General features: G+C 51.3%; 1 long non-coding RNA gene across 1 annotated transcript; it reads left to right on the top strand.

The window, feature by feature from the left end:
- Positions 1-4,867: 4,867 nt before the first annotated feature.
- Positions 4,868-5,140, top strand: LOC123652176. The gene is made up of 2 exons (XR_006741333.1): positions 4,868-4,919; positions 5,007-5,140. It is a non-coding gene; the product is annotated as an uncharacterized LOC123652176 (long non-coding RNA).
- Positions 5,141-24,779: the final 19,639 nt, after the last annotated feature.

Below are 24,779 nucleotides of genomic sequence, written 5' to 3'. Positions count from 1 at the left end.
TGCCACCTGAAGATGTTCCAGACTCATCTTGCTTTTCCTGGCACCTGTCCCAGAATCAACCATTTCTTCAAGGAGACTGGATTCCTTTTATTGGGGAACAGTCTTTAGAAATTAAAACCTGGGCACCAAGTGTCCTCATTGCTATTGGGGTGTGCTATGGTTTGAATGTCCCTCCCCTGCCCCCCCCCCCCCAAAAAAAATACTCATGTTGATATTTTAAACTCCCAAGGTCATGGTATTAGGAGGAGAGATCTTTGGAGGTGATTAGGTCATAAGGGTGGAGGCCCTCCTGATGGGATTAGTGCCCTTAGAAAAGAGGTCCAAGAGTGTCCCTCACCCCTTGTACCACGTGAGGACACAGTGAGAAGGCTGTGTCCAGGAAATGGGCTTTTGCCAGACAGCAAATCTGCCAGCACCATGATCTTGGACTTCCCAGCACTGACAGTTGTAAGAAATAAATTTCTGTTGTTTATATGCCACCCAGTCTATGGTCTTTTGTTATAGCAGCCTGAACAAACTAAGACAGAGTGTCGTTGATTCTTGTTCCTCTTAGCAGGCAGAGCTAGGAGAGATGTTTATGTATACTCTTGCACGCGAGCACACATACACACACACACACACACACACACACACACACAGCCAAGAGTCAGATTCCAATCCAGCACCATAGAATGGATTCTCACTTTCCTCTTTTACTTATTTCAACCACTTTCTCCACTAGCTCTAAACCTGGCTCCAAAATACATTTACTGAATTGCTCAACCCTAGTGAATGCACAGAGCAGTTTCAGAACCCATATACTCCTTGAAAAACAGATTGACTAACTGAAATACAGTATTGTGTACAGTTCCTTTAGTCTTTAGCCTCGTAGCCTTTTGGGTGTATGTCTAGTCAAAGTAACTGTTTTTCCAAAGTTGCATAAATTAGTTCTTTGCTTCCTGGTTGCACTCAGTGTGGGGACATTATTCACTTGCGGTACCATCAGGTTCATCTGTTACTATTTGCATAACCTTTGGGGCTCCCCCTACATCCTGGTTGCTTCTGTTAGCTTCTTAGTTCTGGGTATGTGAAATGTCTGCGTATGTGACTCTTAGTTCTAAGAGTCAGAGCTACACAAGAGGCAGACTCAGAGAAATGTCCCTCACCCTTCCCTCCTCCCATCCCCCGCTTCCTCTCCTCACATGACCAATCCTGCTAGGCTCTGGTTTATCCTTACTGTATTTCTTCTGCTCTAATGAATAGATATGTGTTTATTTTCTTTATGTCCCTTTTAAAAACACACGTATCTTGGAAACATTTGCAAAAGTTCTAATAAGGTAAATGCCAAGCATGAGATTTCTGTTGTGTGCTGTGTTTGTTTCTGAGGCTGTGCATATTGCTTCCACGTTAAAGAATGAATGAATTCGTGGCTTGAGACTAACTCCCTGTGTGATTGGGGGACAGTCTCTCCATCAGCTGTCCCACCTTTCTGGGCAAGGAAGGGTCTTCCGGTTCTGAGGTCAGAGCATCCATGTCTCAGACTGCGAAGTGCATGCCTGGCCTTTCCCCTCCTCGCCTCTCATGATTCCTCCCGCTAGTGCTACGACCTCTCCCTTCATCTCCATAAACAATAACACAAAACCACCACACCAATAATAACCTCTACAACTATTCCTTCAGCACCGGCCACATGCCCCAGCTCATTTAGTCCTTACAAAACACACTCATGGTTTGGACTTTCATTATTACTATCATATGGACAAGGAATTCCAAGTCTGGGAGGTTCAGCAACTTTCCCAAGGCTGTGGGATCCTTCCTTCCTTCCTTCCTTCCTTCCTTCCTTCCTTCCTTCCTTCCTTCCTTCCTTCCTTTCTTCTTTCTTTCTTGATAAATTATTACATTTATTTATATTTCGCCTTTTAAAAGCCAGAATATGACAAGTTTCACTTTCTGGAAAATCTCCTTATTAGAAACACATGAAATGCACTTCATACAAGGAAAGCAGTTTCTTGGTACCATCAGTGAGATGGACACGTTCTCTTCTGTCCCCTCAAATGAAGGTTTCACTCAATTTCCTTTAAACGTAGACCGAGGTGATCTCAACTGAGGGAGGTCTGAGTGAACTCTTCCTGAAAACGACAGCGAGGAAGCTGAGCTTAACATCGGGGCCTCCCAGCCATGGTGCAACAGTAAAAACTGCTCTGCCCCAGGGCCCCGTCTTTGCCCGTTGTTACTAGGCATCGGAAGTTCTCCCTGGCAGGCAGGGGGAAGCCCACAGCAGGGCACAGGCCCCAGGCCCCAGGCCCCAGGCCCCGTCACTTGCAAAGAAAGGTCTGACGTGAAAAAGCAAACCTAGAGCCAGGTGCCCTTTGGTCGGCCAGAGGCTCTGCTCCTGTGGACCTGACTGCCAGCCCTTGGCCTTGAGTTTATTAACACCGTGAAACATGTTGAACTTCAAGCTTCTTGAGCTGCCACCAAAGCAGGTTTCCAGGAGACAGTTTCCAGGAACAACGGCTCGCCGGAGAGGAGCCTCTGAACAGAGTCTTGTTGGAAGAGACGGCAGGCTGCGGGACAAGGTTTCCTCCCGCCTCCCGCTGGCAGGAAAGCAATGCTCAGTGTCATCTCAGTGAACCGAAGAGAAAGGAACCGGCCTCCACTTGGGTCCCAAACCTCTTTCTTCTTCCTCATTTGAGGACTCCTGGGTGTGGCTCAAGGACAAGAATGCAAGCAGGCTCCCCAACAGAGAAGTAAACATGACTCAGTCATTTGAAAATACCTTATTGGTTTGAAAATCATAAGCAGAGCTATGGTTTTCCTGTCTCTCTTAGCTGACCCTCCTCCCCACGTATGGAGAGATGGAGTTTAACCTAAGTTTCTAACCTAGAAGCACTCATTTCCACTAAAAACATGTGGCTCCACCTTATCCTAAAAAGGCATCTGCAGGCATTGAAGGCTGAATCAGTTCATTCTAAGGGTGAGCAGGGGCGGCAGCAAAGTATCACGGATCAAAACCTGCAGCATCAGACCATGCTGAACCCAGGACATTCACCCCAGCGGGACTTCTCAAAGGTTTCCTGAGAGGCAGTGCCTTCGGCGGACCGGATCTGTCTCCTGCTTCAACAGTGTTTGGACGAAACAGACCCAGGGACGCCCCTCCCGCCAGCCTCCGGCCACTCTCTGCATCTTATCCAGTCACCCCCTTCACCACCACCTCCGGGACCAGCCAACACACCGGGTTTTTTGTTTTTCTATCTTCACTTCCTCATTGCTGAACAACCATGAGCTCCCGAATCCGTCACAATTATTGCACCGAGGTGAAGGCTGTGGTCAACCGCCTGGCCAGCCCGCCTCCGCGGGCCTCACACACCTACCTCTCTCGGGGCTGCTGTTTCCACCGTGAGGATGTGGTCTTGGGGCCACCTCTGCGAGCTGGCGGAGAAGCTGAGGGCGCTGGGAGGCTCTTAAAGATGCAAAACCAGCGGGTGGCCCAGTCTCTTCCAGGACGGGCTGAGGCCTCCCCAGAGGAGTGGGCAAACCTCAGCCATGGCCGCCCTGGCCTGGGAGAGCAGCCGGACCCAGGCCCTCTGGGAGCTGCAGACCCTCAGCTCTGTGACTTCCCGGGAACCACTTCCTGTGAGGAGGGGACGCTCATCAGGAAGATGGGCCCCACCTGCCACCTCCGCAGGCTGGGCAGCCCCCAGGCTGGGCGGGGTGAGTCTCTCTTCCAAGGCTCCCCCCCTCCAGCCCGACCAGGAGCCTCTGGAGCCCGAGGCCTGTGAGGGGCCCTTCTGCATCCCCTGGTGTCTGGCTGTCACCTGAGCCTCTCCCCGAAACCACTAGCCATTCTGTAACCACCCTGAAGCCTCTCCCATACATGAGACCAAGTGACACAATAAAGCTTTTTGCAGAAAAATCAATACATACATACATACATACATACAAGGTTTCCTGGGAGGTAACTCCAGCTCTGGCCACTGTTGCCAAGGACCAATGAACAGGAGCTTGCTCAGCCCAGGAGGAGCTCCATCACCGATCAGACGCACACACACCCCAGGGACGAGGAGAGGAGACACTTGTCTCATCTGTGCTATTCACGTCCCACAGAAGGTCCTGTCTGGCGTAGAGGACCTGAGCGAGGAGTGCTGGGTGAGAGGAACAAGAACTGGTGGTGGAGTAGCTGGGTTTTCTTCAGAAAGAAGCAGCAGAAACCGCAGGAAGTAGCTGAGGAGCAAAGACAAGATGGGACAGACAGGGTTAACCATGGGTTGGGGGTGGGGATGGGGGCAAAGGAAAGGAGAGGAGGGCTCTGGATGGGAACCTGTGTTCCTGTGAGCAGTGGCCCTGTCCCAGCACCAAACTCCCTTCCAGATCTGCTGCATGTCTAGGGCTTCACACATGACCCACAACGGGAGCCTGAACCCGAGAGGACAGCAGAAGCCCTGCTCGCCCACTGATGATGGAGCGTTGCAAGGCCTGATGCATCAACATCGCAATCCACTAAAGTGTCCTAAGACTGTGGTCGGCAAACTGCGGCTCTCGAGCCACATGCCCCTTGAGTGTGGCTCTTGCACAAAATACCAGAGCCTGGGCAAGTCTATTTTGAAGGAGTGGCGTTAGAAGAAGTTTGAGTTTAAAAATTTTGGCTCTCCAAAGAAATTTCAATCGTTGTCCTGTTGACATTTGGCTCTGTGGACTAATGAGTTTGCTGACCGCTGTCCTGCTTGCCGCAGCTGGATGTGCTGGATGAATCTAGTGCCGAGGTAGCAGGGTCTCCCCCAGGGCAGGAGACACACGCCCAGCAAACACGGATCTGGTGTTCGTGCTATGGGACCACTCACCATGTCCCCAAGTCCTTCTTTTTTATTTTTTTAAAATATATTTTATTGAAGGAGCAGCCCAGTCACAGTGATGAAGCTGGGGGCCGAATCTACTTGGCCACTGTGGCTGCTACCGTCCAGAGGCAAGTAGATCACCCAAATGCGAAGGGGTCAGGTCTTTTGGACAAATAGGCTACCAGCCTTTTCTAGGAGCTGAGACTTTGGTGCTGATAGAACAAAATGACAAAACCAGACCAAACCAAAAGGAACATGAAGAAGAAGAAAAAGCATGAGTGAACAAAATACCACTAATAATGAAAGCAGCAGCATAAACAAACCAAAACAAAGCCCTTGTGTGTCTATATCACATTCTTACCTGACACTTTCAGGGAAGTTAAATTAAAAGGACTGGCCCTAAGGCTCTTGACCACTGCAGAAAGCACATTCACAGCTTTCAAGGACCAGGAAATAATCAGATCAATCAAGGTCATTTGTGAGACACAGGGTACCAATGTCTGCACTGAACTGCTGGAGGGCAGAGGAAGTCACTATGTGGATGCATGCTCACTGACCCAGAAGGGGGATCACAATGTGTCATAGAAAAGAGCAAGTTTCATAAGCAGCATGATTAATGCTTTGTAATTACTGCCTTTTGTGTGTTTACTCTGTAGCTTATTCCATTTTAACTTGTCATACCTCTAATGTGGGTATTATTCCTGGCTGGAGACACTTGAGGCATGAGCATGTGGCCTTGGTTACACAGCTAATAGGGGGAGAGGGACTGGAACCCAGGCAGTGATGTCAGAGCCCTCTTGGGGCCAGTACTGAATCAGCTCGATGAATTACTGAGGACTTGCCTCCCTGAACAAGGTTACATATTTCAGCCACAGACTCCAGGATTCTATCTGGTAGATCCTGAATCCCCTCATGATTCAGAGACACCTCCCCTCCCCACCACCCTGCATGGCTCCAGGCCCTCTGTAGGGAGTTGCAGAGTGATGCTAACCCAGCAAGAGCCACACCACACTGGCCAAAGCCACAGTACTTGAGCATAACAAGAGATAATGAAGGCCACTTCATAATACTAAAGGGAGCAATTCAAAAGGATATAACTCTAAGGCCTGGAGCAGCAGCAGCCAGGCTTGGAGCAGCCAGGCCTGAAGCAGCAGCAGCCAAACCTGGAGCAGCCAGGCCTGAAGCAGCCAGGCCCGAAGCAGCAGCAGCCAGGCCCAGAGAAGCCAGGCCTGGAGCACCCAAGCCCAGAGCAGCAGTATCCAGGCTCAGAGCAGCCAGGCCCAGAGCATCCAGGCCCAGAGCAGCCAGGCCCGGAGTGTTGTGGGGTCGAACCCTGGCTTCAAAATGAAAGGAAAGAAGGAGCAATGCAGCCAATTCGGGTACCAGAGTGTCAGGTCCGTCATCACAATGGACTCAGAGAAACTCATGTGTCTCTTCACCCAAAAGGACTGAGAGTTGCCCAGACGACAGCAAAGTGGGAGAAGAAAACTGTAGGCTACACAAGGGACTGAAGTGCCAACATGGAGTCATCTGAAGAAATTAAAGACTGAAATGGCAGCTACTTCTTTAATCATGTTCCTGCTCATGCTAGCATCTGTTAGCTTCCAGTCTTCTGCAAAGTCATGTCCAGCAAATCCAAGGACTCTGAGTAAATCTACACCAGCTATAAAAGAGACTCATTTAGTAGCTAATATATATATATATTATTGATTTTTTACACAGAGGAAGAGAGAGGGACAGAGAGTTACAAACATTGATGAGAGAGAATCATCGATCAGCTGCCTCTTGCACACCCCCTACTGGTACATGTACTTGACCGGAATCAAACCCCAGGATCTTTCAATCCGCAGGCCACTTTCTATCCACTGAGCCAAACCGGTTTCGGCCCCAAGTCCTTCTTGATGCAAGTTCTTCTCGGGACAGGAAGGCCAAAGAAAGGTAAAACGGTGTGGGACATTCCCTGGCTGAAGGGACACCTCCTTGGTGGTGGCCTTCACACCCCCCACGACGTAATCCTGGTATTTGGAATAGGCAGCCACGTGGGCCGGGGTCTTAGAAAGAAACTGTGAGAGGGGCCGGTGCCCGAGGGCTGCGGCGCCCCCTCTGGCCTCAGCTGCATTTCCTCTGGCTTAAGAGACGAGTGCAAAGGACAGACAGGCTTCCAGGGGCAGACAGACAGCCAGCGTGCAGAGCGGAGGACGCGCCGGCAGAGCGCCTGCACCGGCTCCTCTGCACATGAGCACCCAGGACGCAGCACACAGGCCCTGCCCGCTGCGCTCCGCCCTCCCGCCCGCTGCTGCGCTGCCATCTTGCCAGCGGCTGCCGCGTTCTTGATGGTGGAACAAGACTTAAACCTGCGCCCCTCTGGCATGGCTCAGTGGCTGAGGGGCAACATATGAACCAGAAGGTCACAGTTAGATTCCTGGTCAGGTCATATGCTGGGCTGCTTGCTCAACGCCCAGTAGGGGGCGTGCAGGAGGCAGCCTATTAGTGATTCTCATCACTGATGTTTCTCTCCCCCTTTCTCTCTGAAATCAATAATAAAAATATATTTTGCCCAAAAGACTTGAACACGTCTGTCTGACCTTTGAGTACACTTTGGCAAAACTTCACGAATGCCGCTCCCCTGGAGTCCGTGCAGGTACAGCCCCCTGCAGGTACGCAGTGCAGGAGCCCGGATGCTGCTTCTGTCCACTCCCTGAGCCCCGGATGAGTGCTATGTTCTGCTCAAAATAAGAGAAAGGGAGAATTTCAAGTAATGGTGTGCCTCCAAATTCTTGCTATTCCAGCATATTTCACAAGGTTAATAAAAGTTATTGGCAAAAATTTTTTTATTTAAAAAATGGAGAGAGATGTTCCTATTTTGCAGGAAATTGCAGGTTACGTAAAATGGCACAGAGTCCTTTGCTGCAGGACTTGTCAGAGCCTTTAATGTGTTAAAGACTGTAAATCCAAGAAGGAGAAATGGGCTGTGGCATTCTCCAAACTTTTTCACTATGGAATTTTTCTCCCACCCCACCTCCCCGGAAAGGTTTATTAATTTTTTATTTTTTAAATTGATTTTAGAGAGAGGAAGGAAAAGAGAGAGAGAAAGAAAGAGAGAGAGAGAGGGAAATACTGATGTTGAGAAACATTGATTGGCTGCCTCCTGTACGCGCCCCAACGATGAATTGAACCCTCAACCTGGGTATGTGCCCTGACCGGGAATTGACCAGCATTCGGTGTACAGCTCGATGCTCCAACATACCAAGCCACACCAGCCAGGGCTTCTTTCCCCTTTTCTGAAATGAATGTTTCAGGAGACACAATACGGAACTCTGGCCCAAGACTGAGTTTTCCCCAAAAAAGTCAGCTTTCCCCAAGGAAACATGATTATTAGAAAACATGATTTTCCCCTTTTGTCCCTCCCAGCTTGAATCACTTTTCCATCCCTGAGACTGTTGAGACCCTGGGGTGATTATATTTAACCCACCAGGCCATGGCCAGGGAATGAATTGTGGTATTTATTGAAGTCCTAGCAAATGTGGTTTTGGAGCTGGTCCAGTCCGTGTGGCTGAGATGCCTCTGTTTCCCCTGTAGCTCCCAGCCTGAATGGGACTATCACTTTGAACATCAATATATCTGGCCAATCTAGTCACTGTTAGTGATGGCCCTGGAACCTGGACTCTGCCTTGTGTCCCCACCTGCTGGCAGGGGAACCACTATAAAGTGTGTGACTCCCATCGCCTACAACCTCCTACCATTTTCACTCAGGCTTTTTGGTATGAAACCAGAGTGGGTCCTCATTTTGACTCTGCCTCTCCGCAGCTATGGGAATCTGGGTGTGTTACCAGACCCCCTTTGTGGCCAATGATGCCCACACTACATGGAAGTTACGGGGCATACACCAGAGAAAGGATGTGATGAGCTTGGCCCAATGCTAGGCACGTGGTAGGTCTTCGTTAGTCCTCTTTGGTTGAGTTGATTGCCACTTACTGGCTCTGTGTCCTTGTGCAATGTGCTTCTTGACCTTGAACTTCACTCTCCTAATCCTAAATTAAGAGCAATCGTGCATATTTCGAAAAGTCGCTGGGAAATGGGAAAAGATAATGCATGGAAATGCTCCTGGGAAGCTATGAAGCCCTATGTAGTTGCCATGGTGACAGTAATGAGCTCGTGAAATGTAAAGCTGCTGCACCAAGCACCAGGAGCCCATTCTAAATCCCCGAGGAATTCTGTGTACTTGGCAGCAGTTCCCGCAGATCGACAACCATTTGTCCCACAGATATTTCGGGCTCTGCCAAATCTATGCCAGATTCCAAGCTTGGGCTGGGGAGGGTATGAGATTTTGGCCTGCTTGTGAGCTAACTTGGATGCTGGCAGGAACACAAGACTCTTGGGTCAGAGACAAAGGACTTTATTACTCATGGCAAATGGCACAGACGTCAGCATCTTTGCACCAGTTCCTTTAGTCCCTCAGTCCCACGGGAGCGGGTTACCCAATTTAAGAAAATAAACACACAGGGTACCCAGTTAAACTTGAATTTCAGACAAACAAGGAATACAGTTCTAGTATGTTTCGAACGCTGCATGGGTCATACCTACATTTAGAAAGTTTTCATTGTGTAGCTGGTGTCCTGTGTTTTAACAGGCAACTCTGCACAGGGGAGACACAGAAGGGCCCAGCTAGGCGGTTCACATGCAGAGGGAGTGGCTGCAATACAGGAGGTGAGCCCCGAGCTGAGAGAACCCCAGACTTCTATAGTGGGTGGTCAGCATGCCTGCCCTTTGATTCAGAGAGAGAGCCTTCTTCATTTTGCAAGGATGTTTACTGTCAAAACTGGCTTCTCATAGCTCTCCCCCTCCACGCTGACTGCTCTGCCCTCCTCTGGCCTGCTGACCACTGGGCCCTGGCAGGCAGCTCCTGGGGAGAACTCAGGCCCTGGAAACCTTCCACGGCATCATGCTTCTCGGGCAGAGTCTTCATTCGCAACATCAAGGCCCTGGGATGTCTCACTGCTTGTAGAGGCCCTTCCTCGCCCTCTGTCATAACCACTCTGTGTTGCACCATCGCCTGTTCTGCTTTCCGCCCCTCGGTGCATCGTTATGAGCCAGTCCGGCCCTCTTACCCAATCTCAGACTTCCACCAGGCGACCTGGGGGAGAGCAGGACAGAGAGGCGGTTGCTTTGGAGAGAGGAAGAGGACAGGGACACCGGGTTCTGCCTCACCTTGCTGAGCCCACGATGTAGAGGTCCGACGGGCCAGCTGGACACCTCCCGAGCCCCCTTAGCTATAGGGAACTCCTAGCCCCTCCTCAGTGCCCCTCCCAACACCCACCCACCCTCTCTGCCCAGCCAATAAAGCGGCCTTGCCTGCATCCCGTCTCCACCGAGGTCCGAGCGCCAAAGCTTCCTTAGGCATCCGCCTGACCCAGCAGAACTTGACAAATGGACCATGGAAACAAAGTCCTTGAAAAGATCAATAAGAAGCAGTCAGTGGCTCTGCTTTTTGAGGTTCGAAAGACCCATGGAGAAATGTCTTCCAGCAATAGCCCAGGGAACAGGTGGAGGAAGAAGGCTCCATTTCAATTTCTTCCCTAACCTGCCTCCCCACCCGCTAGGTACAGCCCGCCTCCTTCCCAGGAAAAAGGATCGCCATGCTCCTCCTGGTGCAGACCTGTCAAAGTAAGAGATGAATGAGAACACACACCCCATCCTTGCCAGTCCATTCAGCAAACGTGGGCCCAGCACCTCCCATGGTCCAGGCACCCGGTGGGTGCTGCTGCAGCGGAGGAGGAGACACACGGGTCCTTGCCTCCTGGAGCTCACAGCCTGCTGGCTCTGGGAGGGGCACTGAGAGGGAAATGACTGCTCCCTTTCAGAAGGACGCAGCTCCCATGGGGAAGCCCCCTCTCAGCTCTCTCCCAGAGGCCTTGGCTGCAACCACATGGTCCCCTGGTGAGAGGGCAGGGCGGGGTGAGGATAAACTCCTGACTCCACTGTGGGGCAGGGCAGAGTCATCCTCCATTTTGTGTTACTGGACCCTAGCCCAATCAGGGTCAGCCAAAGCAGTGACATCACCACTGGAGTAAAACCCCAGGGTTTGGCGAAATTATATATATACATACACACACACACACACACACACACAAACACACACACACACACACACACACACACACACACACACCCCGTATTTTTTGGACCATAAGACGCACTTTTTTTCCCCCAGAAGTGGGGGGAAAAAGTCCCTGCGTCTTACGGTCCAAATATAGCCTACACATATACTTTAAAAAAAAAGTTTTTTTACTTGCCTGGCTCTGTGTGGTCTCTGTGTGCTTGCCCGGCTCTAAAATGGTTCTAAATGCTGCTGTTTACTTTACAGGGTTGATTACATGTGTTTATGACTGTGATGTTGGGTTTTAATGCACATAAAATATTTTAGGACACTATTTGTTTCAGAATCTTTTTTCTTCATTTCCCTTCTCTAAAAACTGGTGCGTCTTATGGTCCGGAGCGTCTTATGGTCCGAAAAATACGGTGTGTGTGTGTGTGTGTATATATATATATATATATATATATATATATATATATATGCTGTCAGCGTGAGTGGGATGGAGCCCATGCTAGCATGGAAAAGGCTCTTTTGTTTATTGCATCGGACTCAGCTCTCTGGTGGTCCTTGGGGATCACGAAGTCTGGGTGTAACACTGGAAGCTGTCCACTCCCGTGTCCCCACCTCTCCCCTTTGCTGCCTGGCAAAGCCTCCGCTCCTGCCTTTCTCCCGCTGACATCTTGCTTTTCCTGGGAAAACGTCAGCTCCACCCTGCCCCCTCCAAGAAGCTCCCTCAGAAGGAGGCTTCCTTTCTCCACACCCACACTGGGGATTTCAGGCTCCCGCTGAGACCAAGGAAAACTGCTTTGTCTCAGAAGGATATGGAGATGCCCGGAACCTGGACGCTGGGGTCAGACTGCCTGGGTCATAGGCCAGGCTGGGCCACTTGGGAGCTGAGCAACCCTGGGAAAGTCACTCTGCCTCTCTGGGCTCTGCTCTCTCATCTGCCCGGAGGGAGGGATCGTAGGGAGAATCCCATCAGATAAGGCACAGAGCACACACTCGGTCAGTAAGTCCCAGTGGGGACAATTATGACAAATTGCTTTCCAATTCTACTTCTGTTGGTTCCCCACAACAGGCCTATCTGTCAAGTATTAAAATCCCCAATTTACACATGGAGAAACTGAGGCTCAGAGATGTGAAGTGTTTTGTCCAAGTAGCGCTAGGAAGGGGACCCAAACCCTGGCTAGCCTGACTGCAGCATATGGGTTCCTCCAATGACAGACAACCTTGGGAGCCAAGGTCACCAGGAATGCCAGCTCTGGCTTCTGGAAGGCGAGGCCCCATGAACCCGAGAGGTGCTGATTTTCCGCACTGAGCTTCTCTCCACAGAACTCTGGTCGGCTCCCCTGGCATCGTTTCTTGCTGTTCCTCATCTCCACCTGGGGAGAAATGGTCCATCTCGGTGGACGTTGGTACCTCTGGTTGCCTTGGCAATGCCCTCACCAAGATCTGCCCTTAACAAGTCACCCTGAGCCTTCTCAGACGCCAGCAGCTCGTTTCCTTCCCTCTTGCTCTGTGTCCCCTTCCCTGCCCGAGGCCTGGCTCCAGCATCCCCTGAGCCGAGCCCCAAGGCCTCCTGCTTGCCTGGGGCCTGTTAGCTCAGAAAGAGCCAGGCCTCCGAGTTTCCTGAGGGGCCGAGGGACGCTAGGAGCCACGGCTTGGAGAAGAAGTGGACAGCGCAGAGGGTGTTGGGCTCGGGTCAGGGGTCACCAAGGCCCAGCAGCCTTCTTTTCTAAGTTCTGGTGATAAATTTTTTGGACTCTCCCTCCTCAGACAGCAAATTATATTCCGCTTCTGTTCTAGAGTTCAATTCAAACCAGCTGACTTTCTCTCCCTGCCCCCCCCCCCCCTCGCCCCCGCATCACACCACGGACAGAAGGTTCTGTCTCTCACTCTTGGGCTGCTGGGAACTCGGGAGACCGTCCTGTCCTTGCGCGGTGCCGGGAAGCTGGCTGCTGCGAGCTTGGTGCCTCTCATAGTTTACAGTTTTGTGGAGGCTCCACTTCTTTAACAATTAGACCCAGAATATAGTGACCCAGCACAAAGGAAGTTTATTTTTCTCTCAGGATAAGATCTAGGAGGCTCAGGTTTGTGAGGGTGGCGGCAGGACCAGCTGATGTGGGATCTGCCATTGTCCACAAGGCGCCCGGGCCGTCCCCCAAGCATGGAGGGGCTGGAGTGGGAGCCAAAAGAGGCGCTTGTCACCTCCACCCACATCCCTCTGGCTCCAGCCCCATCGTTTGGCCACACCCATCTGCAGGGGAGGCTGGGGAAGGTGGCTGTGAGTCCAGGAACCCAGGCGTGGGGGGATGGGTCCATGGATGGATCTCCGTGGATAGTCGGCGGTCTCTGCTGAACCAAACTTTCTCAAATCCTTAGATTTTTCTTTTTAATGTGTCGTCTCTGTTTCATTTTGCCTTGACGCAAATAGGAAACTTGGCTCTCTTAGAGTTGTGCAGGTACACACACACACACACACACACACACACACAGAGTTGTATTGAGCACTGTGGATGGCAGATGTTACTGATGAGTTGGGATGGAGAGGAGACAGGTGGTGTTACAAATAGCGTCTGGGAAACAGTGATAATGTTTCATCCCCAAACTCACTTGGGTCTGGCTGGTCCCCCCTCCCTGGTGCTGGCTCTCTCCATCTTGCTGGCTCTTCTGCCTGCCCCTGTACTCTCCCCATCCCTTCTCCCCCAACCCCAGGAGAGCCGAGTTACACGAAAGAGGTGCCCGGCTTATCACATCCAGCCTGGTGCGGTCTCCCCCAGTGTTTTTCCCCCAAACAAAGACTGTTTGCCAGCTGTTCAGACAACTTCCTTTGTTCCTGTTCTCAGGAGCCCCGGGGGTAGAATTGTTACCTCACTTCACCTAGGGGAAAGCTGACACCAGGAGCAGGCAAGGACTTGCTTAATATAACAGCTGTGAAGTCACAGAGTCTTGGCATCAGAGGCAGAGAAGCAGCCTGCCCGCAGTTAGCAGTGAGCCAGGCCACTCTGTCCTGCCGGGCAGGAGCCTGGAAACCTGGGTCTGGCTGCAGCTCTGCTCCTGATCGCCCTTGACCTTCGATAAATCCCTTCACAGGGCCGAGCTGACAGACAAGACTGAGCAGTTCTGGCAATGCGGGTGATTTGGAGGCTGGGATTCTACTCCACCAGCTGGGCCAATGTTTCCGTAGCCACCTCTGTAGGGCCAGACCCAGAGAAGCCAATCCGGCTCTGTGAATCTGTTTTTTTTTGTTTTAATATTTATTTATTTTTCTTTATTGATTAAGGTATTACATATGTGTCCTTATCCCATCATTGCCCTCACCCCCCTGGTGTCTGTGTCCATTGGTTAGGCGAATATGCATGCATACAAGTCCTTTGGTTGATCTCTCCCCCTTTCACGATGAACTTGGTAGGAAAGGAGATGTTTTCTGCCGCCCCTTACTGCACATCTCCTCCCACCACGGTTCACGGGCAGCTGGCCACCGTGGAACTGAGAGAGCCTTAGCCGCTTTCCAAATAGCCAAGAAGGAGGCGTTCCTGAGGAAGGAAGAAATTGAATCCCAAAGCCGGTCCGAAAGCTCCCATCTTGCTCAGGCCCAGGAGGTGGTACAAGGTCAGTGCTTCAGGGTGGCCTCTCCCACCTTGGAACAGCCACAGCACTTTCTCCGAGGCCCACCAACTGGTCCCAGTTTGCCTGGGACTGTCCCCATTTAAAAACTGAAAATCCAGCATTCAAGAACCTCCTCAGTCCTCAGCAAAATGGGAAGTTTGGTTTCTCCACTCTCACTGTGGTTGAGAGAGAGAGAGAGAGAGAGAGAGAGAGAGAGAGAGAGAGAGAGAGAGAGAAACATCCATTGGTTGCCTTCCATACATTAATCTTTCGGTGGGTGGAACGATGGAATGATGCTCAACCAACTGAGCCACACCAGCTGGCACTCTCATTGTGCTTTCATATTGTCTACCTTACGTTTTGCTTGGTGACTGTGAGTTAGGGCTCTGGGGTGGGCTGGACCAAATCCCGCCTCTGCAGGTGGCATCTCCTCCCCAGTGTTAGTTTTCTGTGAAATGGGGACAGTGAGCACACCTTTGCTCCGAAGGGTTGGTGTGAAGACTGACTGAGATGATGTTTCACGGTGGAGTTCCTTGGGTCGTAGAGATGACATATGCTGGCCTCTCTGGAAATAGATGTTAGCTCTCTGAAAGGCAGTAAGGTTCAAGTGGCGGTCAGTTCTGAGAGTCCTGGGGGCATAAGGAAGGGCTGATCGAGGCTCCAGGGATGACTGGAGACTCTGGAGGGATGACGAGCCACTTGGTGGGGCCTGGAGAGTGGCATTGGAGTCATTCAGGCGGCGAATGGGGAAGAGCTCTGTCAGCGAAGGAAGCAGGCTGGGGAAGGGTGTGTCTGGTCCAGTTTAGCTGAGCTGGAACCACGTTTTCTGGAATTTCCTCTGGGTTAGACTTGGCCATGAGAGCAAGCTGCTTGAGGTTTGGAAAGGAGAAGTGGACGGCTTAGTGATCGTCCTAACCACCGAGCTGTACACCTGAAGCCAATACAAAGGAAAAGTTTAAAAATAATAATCCATTTAGCCTAAATAATGAACACCTTAATTTGAGTAATAAAAATTTCTGTATCACAAAGAAATAATAACCAGCCCTAGCTAGTTTGGCTCGGTGGATAGAGCATCAGCCTGTGGACTGAAGGGTCCCAGGTTCGATTATGGTCAAGGGCATGTACCTTGGTTGCAGGCATATCCCCAGTAGGGGGTGTGCAGGAGGCAGCTGATCGATGTTTCTCTCTCATCGATGTTTCTAACTCTATCCCTCTTCCTTCCTCTCTGGGGGGAAAAAAAAGCAATAAAATATATTTTAAAAATATTGATAATAACCATTTGAAAATAAAAAATCACAGTAGAAGTGGACACAGCCCTCTGGGTACGCTCAGACATTCAGGAGAGACGGAGCTGCAGCCCCGTGTACCCACATAGACCTTGGGGTTCTTTCCTTCTCTGTGGGGTGGGATGTGGCAGCACCTGCTGCAGCTCCTGCCGCATCTTCTCCTTCCGTTTCTTTGTCTCCTGGCTCAATGTCTCCACCCAGGGCTCCAGCTTCTCCTACAGGTAAACCTTCTGAAGGAAGCCAGAGGCTCGGACACCATGGGAGTTCGCCCTCCTGGGGTCCAGCGTGCCTTGCTGTCCCCAACTCTTGGCCATTGTATTTCCCTGTTGCCTGCCTGCCTGCCAGCCTCAGACCTGGCCTGGCCGAGGCCACAGCTGTGTGTCCATCTTGTAGGCAGTTGTTACGTCCTATAATTGCCTCGTGTCGGCTCCCTAACTGTATCCGATTCTCAGTGACGCCTGGTGAGGGGTTCTGCTCCTCCAAAGGAACCCCAACTGATCCACCGAGTCTTGTGTGACTCGGGGAGGAGGTCCAGGGTCCTGACAGCGAGTGATGGGAAATGAGGAAAGGGGGGTAGACAGGGACCCCACAACCTGCAAGTCATAAGTGTCTGGCCAAGGGACTTGCAACTTATCCTGCCTTTGATGAGGAGCCATTGAAGGGTTCTGAGCAGGGAAGTGACATGGTGTAGCCCAGATGTCCTGTCCTCTCTAACATTCTTGTCCTTTGATTCTATGTTTAGTCTGAGCCACGCTCTGGGCTGGGTTCTGGGAAAGAGAGAGGGCTCAGGGTGGATCCTGCCCCTCTGGGCCTCACAGACATGGGCGCATGAAGTCTCTTCTATGAAAAGGAACTCCCAGGCCGAGTGTGGTCAGAACCACAAGAGGAAGAGCGCATTTTCCTCAGCTACAGTCTGACTTTCTTAACCCACATTCCTCCTGCTTCCCCCACCGGGGCTGAGTGGACAGCAGGTGTTTGGGGACTGACTTGAAAATACTAACCGCTCTTTATCAGAAGGAGACGGGAAACTTAGGGGCTTATCCTAAACTGAGGCTTCAAAAAATGATCTTCTCTTCTCTTGTCTTCATTTACCTAAAAGTGTGGGTGGATCTGGTCATTAGCAGGAATGGGACAAGGAGACCTTTATCCCTAATCCTGGGGGTCCTGGCTGCTCAGACACCTTGGTACACAGGCCCCAGGTTTACGTGCTGCTCGTACCCAGTGATGTACAGAGGCCTGAGGAGCTGCCTGGGAGAGAGGCGCATGCCCACATCAGCTTCAGACCTACACAGGGATGTGTGGCAGCGTGGGTGGAGGGAGAGGGAGGGGCCGGCTGGAGGCACTCAGGGTTTGTCCAGAGGGCAAGGAGTCTGGTGCGCGTAGCAGACTCAGCTACAGGCCTGGGAGAGGCTGTTGTGGGGACCTGTCCTTGGCCCAGCCGTCCCCGTGGGAGCGGAGGAGGGGCCCACTCCTCGGAAGCACTGTCTGTGCCCTGCAATCTGCTGTGGGGCTGAGGCTGTGTGACCACAGAGGAGGAGTCCTCTCTTCTGTAGCCACGTGACAAGCGGTGGCAGCACAGTGAGGGCGTCCGGGGAGGTGGCAGAGCTGCAGGAGGCATCTTGGTGGCGGAGCCTCCGGGAGGCACGGGCCGGGTCAGCCAGGAGCAGCGCTGCTGTGGGCACCAGTCACTCTGTCCCTCCAGTCCAGTGCCTCTCCCCTCCCTCTCCAACCCCGAGGGCCCTGAATTTCCTTGCAGTCTTTAGACCTGCTCTCCAGCCATCTGTCCCTCTAATTGTTGGGTTCTTCCGGGCCAGGCCAGCCCACAGGTTTTTGTTTTTAAATATATTTTATTGATTTTTTTACAGAGAGAAAGGGAGAGGGATAGAGAATTAGAAACATCTATGGGAGAGAAACGTCGATCAGCTGCCTCCTGCACACCTCCTACTGGGGATGTGCCCGCAATCAAGGTACATGCCCTTGACTGGAATCGAACCCGGGACCTTTAAGTCTTTAGGCTGACGCTCTATCCACTGAGCCAAACCGGTTAGGGGGCCCACAGGGTTTAAAAAAAAAAAAATTTTTTTTTTTTAAAATCCTCACATGAGGATATTTTTCAATTGATTTTTAGAGAGAATGGAAGAGAGAGGGAAAGACAAAGAGAAACATCGATTGGTGCCTCCTGTATGGGCCCCGATCAGGACCCAGGCTGGGGAGGAGCCTGCAACTGAGGTACCTTCCCTTGACCCGAATCGAACCCAGGACCCTTCAGTCCACAGGCCAACGCTCTGTCCACTGAACCAAATGGGCTAGGGCATCCACGGGGTCTTAGATCTTCCCTCTGTGCCATCTTTTGACTCTGGGGCATCCCCGTGGGTGGAGGGTGGCAGCCCAGCTCTGCAAAGCTTTGTAACTGGGGTGGCCATTTGACCTCCCTCCTGCTCCCTTCCTGGGAGTGGCAGGACTGCCAGGAATGCTGCCAGCTCTCTGGTGACCTGTTGCTACAAACAGAGAGCAAACGAGTGTATACAACTTCTCCCTGGAAGGGCTTCTGTGTCCCTGGTCTCCTGGGCCGGCTGCTCCCATGGTTGCCATGGAAAACAAGAACTGTGAAGGGAAGCTCCGAGAAGCAGCCAAGTTGTGGGGGTGGGAGCCGCATGGCCAGCCCAGCCTCCCCGCCTTTTGGTCCCCACATGACCTCAGCGCTAAGTGCCTGTTCCTCATTTCTTCAAAAATGCTCATTTCTTTACCACCCTCTTCACTGTGCCCAATGCGGGGTCTCCCAGAGCACATTCTCCTTAAAAAAAAAAAAAAAAAGAAAAGAAAAAAGAAAAGAAAAAATGGAGGGAAGATAACAGGAGGCAAGGACCCTCGATTTAGAGTCAGACCTGGTTTAAATCCCAACTCCGATCCTCTGGCTCTGCGATGTTGGGCAAGTCCACACTCGCCTGAAGCTTCAACTTCCTCATCTGTAAAATGGGGTGAATCATCTTTGCTTTAGGATGTTTCAAACACCTTGATTGCCAGGACAGTGTGGCTCAGTGGTGGAGCATCCACGAAGAGGTCATGGTTCGAGTCTGGTCAGGGCACGTGCCTGGGTTGTGGGCTCAATCCCCAGTAGGGGCATGAATCTCTCTCACCACTGATGTTTCTAGCTCTCCCTCTCCCTTCCTCTCTGGAATTAAAAAATAAAATAAAAAATCTTTATTGTAGTAAAATATTATGTAACACAAAATGTACCATTGAAACCATTTCTAAGTGTACCATTTGTTGATATTCACATTGTTGTACAACCATTCCCAGCATCCATCTCCAGAATGATTTCATCTTCCCAAACTGAAACTCTGCCCCCATTAAATAAGAACTCCCATTTCCCTTCCCTTCACCCCCGGGCGACCACCATTCTGTTTCCTGTCTCTATGCACTTGGCTCCTCTGGGATCCTCACAGAAGAGGCGTCACACAGCATTTGTCTTCTGTGTCTGGCTTATTTCTCTTATCTGCATCAGGGTGTTTGGAGGAATAACTGAAAACCTGCGTGTGACAACTCCCGCGGAAGGCCAGCACGTCGATGGCACACGGAGACAATTGTGGGTGAATAACTGTCAGGACAGCCCATGGTTTCCTCCTCCTCCAGAAGGAAGAGGATGGGAAGAGGGAGGAGCCCACTTCCCCGTGGGAATCGAGCCCTGGAAGGGAAGCAGCTTGTGCTGGTCACAGAGCTGCTCAGGACGTGTCTCCAGATCACCCGGCCCAGATCGCCCGGCCCTAAGGCAGGCCCTGTGGTTAACGAGGAATTCACAAAGATCTCTTGCACACTTAGGGCCACTGCCTGGTAGTCTGTCCTCCGGACTTCATTACTCGTGGTATTCATGGTTTTGATTCCCAACTTGTTCACCATTTATCTCTCCTCCTGCATAAAAGATCCTCAAAAGCTGGGGCTCTTGGTTATTCATGGCTGCGCCCCTTGAATCTTTAGGGCAGTGCTGTAATCCATACCTGCCAGCATTACCCGCTGGGGACAGCGCCTTACCAGAGCACAGATACTCCTGGGACGTGCCTATGTCCATCCGGGGCCCTTGGTGCGGTGTCTCTTCAAACCAGAGGCCTCTTTCCCCCATCTTGCCTCTGCCTGGGCTACGGAGGCCTGACAGGGGAGCCCAGCGCTTTCCTGATCACTGCTCCCCAATCTTCAGGGCCCCTGGGGATCAGATTCCTACTGCTGCTGAAACTTACCACACACTCAGCGGCTTTCCACACACACACACATTTATTATCTTACTTGGGGCCCAGTGCAGGAATTCGTGCACCTTGAAAGGCAATGTGGGCTGCGAGGTTGCAGTGGGCACAGGGGCGGGTCCCGGCCCATCCTCCGTGCCCCTCCCTGGCCCCTCCCACTACTTTCCCACCGCAGCACCCGGTCCCGTCTACCAGCAGCTTTGCTCCCTAGAGCAGGTGTGAGCAGCTGCCGGCCCCATCGCCCCTCATGGCTTCTCCACCTCTTCCTGCTCCTGAGGGGCGATCGGGCCCTGGCAGCCACTGCTCCCGTTGATGGCACCAAGCAATCAGGCCGGCGCTGGGCACCAGTAGCAGATGTGGGCAGCGGCTCTGACACCGGCAGTGGGTGCGAGTGCTGGGCAGGACTGCAGCACTCAGGAGCAAAGAATTTTCAGTAACCACCAGAGGCTCACCCCGATGATAGCAACTGGTGCCCCGCCTTGGTCTGGCGCCCACGCTCACCTGCTCCACCATCCCATTGCAGGGGATACCCTTCATGTTCCATGCTCTGCCGCCTGCTGCCAACACCCGCCATGTTCCACACATGCCTGCTGGTGGTCAGTGCACGTCATAGCCACCAGTTGTTCAGTTGTTCTGCTGTTTGGTCTATTTGCATATTAAGGTTTTACATATATAGATAGTTTTGGGGTCTGAAGTCTGACACAAGTCTCCCCGGGCTAAAATCAAGGTGCCAGCAGGACTGAGTTGCTTTCTGGAGGTTCTGGGGGGAACAATCAGTTTCCTCGCCTTTTCCAATTCCAGAGCCTGTCAGCATTCCTTGATCTATGTGGTCTCTTCCCGCCTTCAAAGCTGGGGATAAGGGGCTGAATCTTGACATTACACCACCCCAACCTCTACTTCCTTCTCAGAATCCTCTTCTGCCTTTCTCTTCCAGATTTAAAGACTCTTGTTTTTAAATCAGAGAATCCAGAATTTTTTACATTTTATTTTTAAGGCCAGCTGGTTAGAACCTTAAGTCCTATCCACTACCCCAACGATTTTCAATCTTTTTCATTTCATGGCATACATAAACTACTAAAATACTATGGCATGCCAAAAAATTATATTTTTTGCCGATCTGAGAAAAAAATATCATTTTTATTGAGTAATTATTATATTTCTCTCTTCTCTGTGCCCTGAGAGTGGTCCAATTCCTGGGGAGGGGCGATGGGGGATTGAGAAAATGAAAGAGATAGACATAAATACAGTAGGGAAAGCTGGGACTGGGTGGGACCACTGTCCTCTGATGAAGAGACAGGAACCCAGAACTAATACAGTGTGTTTATTTATATAGCAAAAACCAGGAAGTTTTACTAAAAGTCAAGAAAAAAGAGATTATGTGCATTCTTGAGTGGGCCTGAGTGTATTCATTCCTGGTACTTGGCTGGATTTAGATAACGAAACCCACCCCCTGGCACCTAGGCTGAACGTCAAGCTGACAACACTCCTGCCTCTGGTAAGGCCTGTTTCCAGGATGTAGCTCTGCCAATGCCCCTGGATTCAGCTGACAAAAATTAAAGAAATGCTCATGTGCATTCCAGGCTCTCTACAAATAATAATAATAATAATAATAATAATAATAATAATAATTACCTTTCATTTTTCCTCTAAAAGTGACTTTTTAAAAAAACAGACTGCCTAACCGGTTTGGCTCAGTGGATAGAGCGTCAGCCTGCCGACTGAAAGGACCCAGGTTCGATTCCAGTCAAGGACATGTACTTAGTTGCGGACACATCTCCAGTAGGGCGTGTGCAGGAAGAAGCTGATCGTGTTTCTCATCAATGTTTCTAACTCTCTATCCCTCTCCTTTCCTCTCTGAAAACAAAAAACAAACAAAAAAACAAAAAAAAAAACAATAAACCAAGTGACTATGCTTGTATATAAGGATTTCTGTTGCCAAGAACTAACCAATCAGATGTAACCTTATTATGCAATGTTGACTATATATTTATGGTTCAAGACAGGGCATTCACACCTGGAGGCTGTTGTTGTGTCAGCTGTTGTCATTTTTTTTTTTTTAATTTGACAATCTAAGGGAAAAGAGGTCAGTGCCTTGACTACATAATTAGGCAATGCATGTTTTAAAAATACTTGCGGCACACGGTTTGAAAATTGCTGCACTACCCCAATATTCTGTGTGCCATGTGCTGTATCACACCCATAGATAGGTTCTGGATGTGGGTATTGGGCGGGGGGGGGGGGGGGATGGAGGGCAGGATTCTGCCTCCACACCTATCTAGATGCAGATTCCTGCAGATTGGGGTGGAGTCACTCTCTGTGGCTCAGGAGCCGGCCCTTGTCACGTGGCATTGGGAAGGCATGTGCTCCACAAACCCATGTTCTTCCAAGGGTTTTCTTCCTGGCAGCTGTGTCCTGCTCCTCCTATGGAAGCTTTGGTGGGTAGGTGAAGCCTCAGGTCTGAAGTGTGTGTAGATGGCTGTACGGGGGAGGTGACAAGTGGGGAGGCAGGCAGGGTGCCCAAGTGGAGGATCCCAGCTCCTCCAGAAGGTTCTCCTCACTCCCAGAGACTCGCCTTTCTGTTCGGAGGGTCCTGGGCCACCCTGGCCACCTTTGGGGTCCGATTCCTGTGGATAGGACCCCCGGGGGGTGTAGGTGCACTGGTGGTGGCGGCAGCCATTTCTAGGTGTGTCTCTCTGTGATTCTAAAATACCTGCACTCTGAGTCACGGGGTGGTGAGGAGAGAGTGTGGGGGCTGCCAAGCACCAGAGGCATCCTGGTGAAGAGGAGATGTCTCAACAGGTGGAGAGGAGTCCTTCTGTCATGACATGACTCGGATGGTCTGGAATGAGGAGGGCCCTGTTTGCAGCCCGCAGGCCTCTGCGGCTCTCAGGGTAACTGCACGTGGGTATGGCTCCCTCCCGGCTTCCTGGCGTCACCGGGAGATTCCATCTTGACATCAGGCACCCCATTTTGCCAGTGAGGAAACAGGGGCTCTGAGCGTTTCATCCACCTGCCCACCAGGGGTGGGAACAGCATTGGAACCCAGGCGTCTGCCTCCAGAGCTCTTGCCCGGCAGGACTCGCTGCAGGTGCTGAGGCTCAGCTGGCTGGGAAGGGGTCAGGCCCTGCCGCCCAGAAGGGGACCAGGAGTGCGAAGGGAGGGAAGGAAGGAGGGAGGGAGGGAGGGAGGGAAGGAGAAAAGGAAGGAGGGAGGGAACGAGGGAGGAAGGGAGGGAGGGAGGCGGAGCAGGGGCTCCCACTGCAGCCACAGCCCTGGTGTTTCCTCCATCAGGGCAGGGCCCAGTGCAGTTGAGCTCTTGCAAACTCACCCTCTGGCCCCCACAAAGGAAGCAGAATTAACTGGGTGTGTGGGAGCTGCTAAGGGGCTGCTAGTGGCCCCAATGGCCCCATGGAAGTGAAAGGGGAACTGACCACTCATACAAAACCACAGGCACTTCCTGACTTGGGGAAGGGAAATAAGCCCAGGGCTCCCAGGCTCCCTGCACACCCAGGTGCCGGAAGCACTCACCCTCACAGCACACACACAGGCACACATATACCCTCCTAGCACACACACATGCACATACACTTTCATGCAGCACACATGCATGTACACACCAACCCAGAATACACACATGCACATAACACACACACACACAGCCTCACAGTACACACCAGAGACGTGCTCATGTAACAGCCTTACAGACAAGGTCACGAATGCATACACGTATGCACCCACTTCCTCACGCTCAGCCATGCAGCCTCACGAAACATGCACTCACACTTCAAATGCACTCTCACACCTGTGCACTCTCACACCTGTGTGTGGGGACATGTGCTTACAACACACACCCAGGCACCTATATTCATCCATGCTTCACCTTCACTGCAGGCACATTCAGATGAATAGACGGGAATGCACACTCAGCCACACACATGCATCACTACACAGGTTCACTCAGGCATACACACATACCAATTGATTGAGCACCTACTATGTGCCAGGCACTGTCTCTATCCATGGACACACAGACAGACACACATTCAAACATATCCACACACACAGAGATGCACACTCAAGCATACACACAGTCACAAAGACGGACTTATATAGGTGTGCGCACACCAGTTTTGGGTCTTTCCCCAGCTGTATTGAGAGATAATTGATTGCAACAGTTAGATTTCTCAATAAGTGAAGATGAAAGAGGGTGCTTTGGTGCCCTCTCCCTGCAGCACCTCCCACATCCTTTCTCGCCTCCTGCTCCCTCCTCCCATCTGATCCCCTCCTTTACTCTCCTTTCCTGTCTGCCTCCTTTCTTTCTCAGGGGATGAGTGGCTACCACACTGTGTTACATTTGTAAGAAATTCAACTTGAAAACCTTGTGGAGATGGACTTCTTTCTTCCCTTGCATTGCCCCAGCTCTTTTTTTTTTTTTGTTCAGATTAACCTGACTGCCTGAAGGCAGGGTTGGACACTGCTGACCTCCCAGAAGAAAAGAGTGAAATCTATCCTGGAACCCAACGTTTGAAGAATTTGGTTAGAAAGCTAGAGGACTGAGGAAAGGGTATAGTCATTGGCCATGGGGTGCACACCTTGCCCAAACTATCAGCTCCAGTCCCTTTACCTTATAAAGAAAAGATTGGAGCTGGGGAAAGAGGCAGAAACTTGCTTGAGTAAGGGCTGTGTCCAGAGTGTCTATCAATCCTGTTCTGAGCAGTTTTCACTGCATCAGCCACATCAACTA

Source organism: Pipistrellus kuhlii, unplaced genomic scaffold, assembly GCF_014108245.1.
Source record: "Pipistrellus kuhlii isolate mPipKuh1 unplaced genomic scaffold, mPipKuh1.p scaffold_m20_p_12, whole genome shotgun sequence".
NCBI classification, from domain to species: Eukaryota; Metazoa; Chordata; class Mammalia; order Chiroptera; family Vespertilionidae; genus Pipistrellus; species Pipistrellus kuhlii.
This window is presented reverse-complemented; position numbering and strand designations above follow the sequence as displayed.